General features: G+C 41.5%; 1 non-coding gene across 1 annotated transcript; it reads right to left on the reverse strand.

Moving 5' to 3' along the window:
* Nucleotides 1-4575: 4575 nt before the first annotated feature.
* Nucleotides 4576-4658, reverse strand: trnal-uag (transfer RNA leucine (anticodon UAG)). The gene has a single exon. It is a non-coding gene; the product is annotated as a tRNA-Leu (tRNA).
* Between the last annotated feature and the right edge of the window lie 283 nt (nt 4659-4941).

A 4941-nucleotide genomic window follows, 5' to 3' on the forward strand; every position in this document is an offset into this window, starting at 1 on the left:
AGCGTAGCCTGATAAAAAAACCTATTTTTAATAATTTGAGTGGAAATAAACTTCGCCGCCGATATGAGAAAAAAAAAGATTTGGATCTCCTGAAGACACAATGACATGGCTAGAATGAGAGAGGAAAGACTTTAGCCAACCGGATATTTATCTTCTCACTCCATGTCTGGGTCTCTGTGCAAAGCCGTGTCTCTCGCTCATTTTAGTTATGCTGAAATTTCCACTCGGGCTTTGGAGAATTGAAGAAAAAGACAAAGGACGACACGGGAACGCTGAGGTTGGAGACGAAAAATATGCAATTTGTTCGGCATTACCTTCACCTGCAAAAATGTGGCCTTTTAAAATCATGCAAGTTTTTGTTTGTAAATGAACAAAGTGAGATAAACGTAGAAAAATGTTCTGAGTTGGGACACATTTTAGGGTTTACAGAAGTATATTGCTAAATGAAGCCTATGTTTCATTTTTAAAATGACAAAATTAAAAATTTGTAAAGCTGATGAATTGTTATTATGTGAAGTAATAAGACTGGCATCGTTTGAATCCCATCCCAGCCACCAAACCGTAAAAAGAAATGAACTCAAAAAGGCCATCATGGGTTTGACATGTTGCAACATTTAATGATGTGATGTAAATATGAAGCTTTTGCGCAAATTCAATCTGGAAGACTCTTTAGCCTCACCTGCCTCATCAATCAGCGCCTCCCTCTGCTCACCCTGGACCTATCAGCGTTGGATTGAGCCTCGCTTCAGCCAATCATCGCTCAAGCTCCAGTTGAAAAGGACCTCCTGGCCACAGCCTCCTCCGCTAACCAGCTGCGATTAACCCACCTGCCTATGTGAATACCAGTTTCCTATCGTACATTTTTTGTTTGGCAGCAAAATGACGGCATACATAACCCGGTAGAAGGCTGCGTGTCTGGTAAAACAGTTAATGGTGACCATACAGTAAAGAAATACTATCATAGATTAAGCAGCACTAACCATAAAGTGCAATACAGCCACAGTAACTCTTCACGTTGTGAGTCCAGTGGAGTCCCCGAGTCATTCATGGGTTGTGACTCATTACCCAGACAGGATAGCAGCGTAGCTAGCATACTTCTGTCTCCCAGGGCCTGAACTGGGTCATCCCAGCAAACAGCTGGCCTTCCTGATTGGTAAATTACGTCTCCTCCACAGAGGCTGTCAACGCTTTCATGCTGGCTCATTGTACGAATCTGTGGTGCAGATCCTAAAGCCGATGGAAACAACATTTTAGCTGTAGATAAAAGAAGATATTTGGTTTTGTTGGCGCTGAAGTGTAAACTCAAATCTAGCAGCGCGTCCAGAAAATCTTCAAAAAGTCTTACAGTGGCACAGCTAAAAATTTCATTTTTTAAATCTTATTTAATTATGCTGTCATTGGAGACGATAACATTTAAATGCCTTTCTATGACATCAACATGATTCTCTGGGGTAGAAGTGCTGCGTTTTTCAAGATCCCTTCTTGGGGTGCCACTGCTCGGATCAGACGCATCTAACACTTACTTTGGTGTGTTTTGTTAGGAATTTGTTTGAACAGACCAACACAAAGTCATTTATATATCATACATGCTTCATTCCTGCAGGGACTAGAGCAGGGGTGTCAAACTCAATTTCACCGAGGGCCACTTCAGCATATTGGCCTCCCTCAACGGGCCACATTGACGGTACAAATCAGGAGTGCCCAGATCCAGTTCTCCAGACTGCAACGTTTACATGCATCCCTGCTAAAACACCCCAGACAAAAGGTTGACTTCCCTCATCAGCAGCAACTCAGTTCTGTAGAGGTTTTAATGAGTCAATGATCCAGGTGTGATGGAGAAAGAACGCATCTAAAGTTGCAGATGGTAGCTCTGGAAAACTAGACTTTGGCAGCCCTAGCATAAATGTATGAAAATACAATGTTAAAAATAAATTAAACACCTCATATTGTTAAATATCGCTTTGGAGCGTCTGGTTAGGAAGCGCATTCAAAACCTTTGGTTGAAATGGCGCGTTAAATTCAAGTCTCCATTACAGACTAGATAAAACTAAAGAGAATGCAACGTTGTGTTCATCCATTTGAGGAGCCGGGAGTTTATCTTGAGGAAATAAATGACGACGCAGAAGTTAGTTAGACTGTAACATGCGCAGTCCGCTACTCAACCACTGCGGACGCGGCTGCGAAGAATTAAAAACCGCTGGAAGTAACTCATCCAGAAGATTTAACAAATGGAGCCTTCTCGGTGCACATTACCCAGGAGAGCGGAGTTCTGGAGGAGCTGCAGACGTAACATCTGTCCGTTTCGGAGAAGCGAAAACACGCAAAACAACAACAAAAAATCCTAGTAAAAGCGCAAACCGGACCGCGCAGGGCAAACCACTCAGAGTTCAGTTGATCTGTTTGGATCAGACAGATCCAACTGACTGATGAATTAGCGCAGATTTTTCTGCAGAGGAGGAAATGCGTTCAGACCCCCGCGGGTGAAGTGATGCTAATTTAAGTGAAGTCGCTTAATTTATTTTATTAAAAGTTACTGAGGCCTCAGTCAGAGGTTTTTGTCACTACGGAGAAAAATGTAGATACATTTACCTGCTTAATTTGTGATGGGATCTGGATTCACGGTGAATATCAACTAAACCGCATAAAATGCGGCTAAATAGCCGATGTTAATATGATTGTAATTTCACGGATAAAAATAGTAGACTACATGAACGATTTTTTTTATGTTGTCGGTCAAGATAACGGATAACAAAAAAAGTCTAGCGCCACCTGCCGCCCTGACACCAACTCACACACATCTTCATTCACAGTCTTGTAAATCGATGTTTCTTTTCTTGGACATTTTGACGTTAGCTTGTGATGTCTCAGTTTTATTTGCTGGGAAAATCAATAAACAGCTTGAGGTGACTCTGCTGCTCTCTAGTGGCGAGAAGCCATAATGTTGGCTGGTAACAATCGGAATGCATTATGGGAGATGTAGTTTGTAGTCAATTCGTGCTGAAAACCTATTTTAAGTCAATCATGGACCTATAAAACGCTGGGGGGGCCACATAAAATGACATGGCGGGCCACATGTGGCCCGCGGGCCTTGAGTTTGACACATGTGGACTAGAGGTAGCCAGAGTACCCAGAGAGAGCTCATCTCACACAGAGACTACAGGCTGCTAGATTTTAAAAAGATACATTTTTCAAAAACTTCCACAAATGGACATCTAAAAATGTGGCCTCCTACATTTGTAATTGGCTCCCTTTTCCTCAGATACCCTTAAATAAAATCCACTGTAACCAAGTTCCTTCTGTCTAATAAACACATGTATGAGTCCAGTTGTTTTCTGTAAGGGCCTCAGAGTTTGTTAGAGAGCATTAGTCAATTAGCAGAGTCATGAAAACCAAGGAGCACAGCAGACAGGTCAGCGATAAAGCAGGCTTATGTTGTATAAAACAAAAACCTTTTAACATCTTACAGAGCTTTGTTTGGTCCTTTGAGAGAGTATTAAACAACTGCAAACCTAACAAGACCTGGAAATTCACCTAGACATGAAATTTTTTCAGATAGTGGCACAAATTGGTATATATGAATGTAAACACCATAAATTAAGAAAACACGCGGTTCAAAATCCCACACATCTTGTTAAAACAAGAACCAAATGAATAATGTGACGATGTAATATTCTTAGCCATTTTGAAAGCCTGAATAAATCTGCTTAGTGTTTGTTCTCCCACTTCGCTCATTGACTTTTAATGTCCGCTCATACGTTTCGGTGATTAGAGCTGACAGGGTGAATCCGGGGAGAGAGGAGAGCGCTGTTTGGATAGATTTATAAGACAGGTCAGATGAAGCTTTTACAAGCACGTCCAACGGCGCGCCGCCTCATAAAGGTCCTCCAAATGCAGTATCCGCTTGCTGTAAAAGTAAAATGGCGTATTTTATGATATACAAAACATGACAGTTCAAAGAGAACATCTCAGGTAAAAATAGCTCTGGCATGTGCTCTCATGTTTGCATGTGGTCGTTTAATATGGGGATTTTTTTTTCTTCTTCAGCACAGAAATGTTTTCCAGTTATTGGTTCTGATAATGATGGACAAAAAATATATATATTTATATATCTCAAGCAGAAGTAAACACCATTATGTCCACAACTGACCGCCAGTGGGTTGACCCTAGTTTTTGTCTGGGTGTGTGTGTTTTTCTAAAACGGCTCAGACTGTGCTACAGCAAGACTGACCCACAGTGTGTATCCCCTCCGAGACGGACATTCAAAACCTCAATTGAGTGTGTGAAGGCAAGTGGAGACGACAAAGACCAACTGATTTTATTGGTTTTGTTGCAACGCTTGATGACATATTTGCCAACCGTAAAGCATCTCATCACATAAACAGAGATCCAACTATCTGACATGTCAGAATATATTCAAAACATTTAATATTCAGTACCTCCACTTTTATTACACAATTAAATTATATGCAGTTTTGCTAAGCATCACGCACACGCCTCTGAAAATAATCTGTGTTATAGCAACACAGTCATAGCAACCGTGTGTGTTGCTATGAAAATCTTAAATTAAAGTAAGTGTGTCAGAAGTGGGATTTTAACCCACGCCTCCAGGGGAGACTGCGGCCTAAACGCAGCACCTTAGACCACTCGGCCATCCTGACAACTCGCAGGTGTGTTAAAGATCTCTTTGCTCCATGATGCACTTTCTCAGTCCACTTAAATTAAAGCAAACATGTCAGAAGTGGGATTTGAACCTGCGCATCCATCCGCCGCTCCCATCCCGGCCTGGAGTGCCTCTCACCAGCCACACCGGGCAGACAGGACTCTGCTCTGAACCAGAGGTTTGGACTTAAAAATTGAGAAAATTATTTTTGAATTCTGTCATTTCTATCAACCTCTTCTATGCGATACTTAATTTAAAAAAAACATGGCTACTGATGCAAA

The sequence above is a fragment of the Poecilia reticulata genome, linkage group LG6 (assembly GCF_000633615.1).
Source record: "Poecilia reticulata strain Guanapo linkage group LG6, Guppy_female_1.0+MT, whole genome shotgun sequence".
NCBI lineage: Eukaryota > Metazoa > Chordata > Actinopteri > Cyprinodontiformes > Poeciliidae > Poecilia > Poecilia reticulata.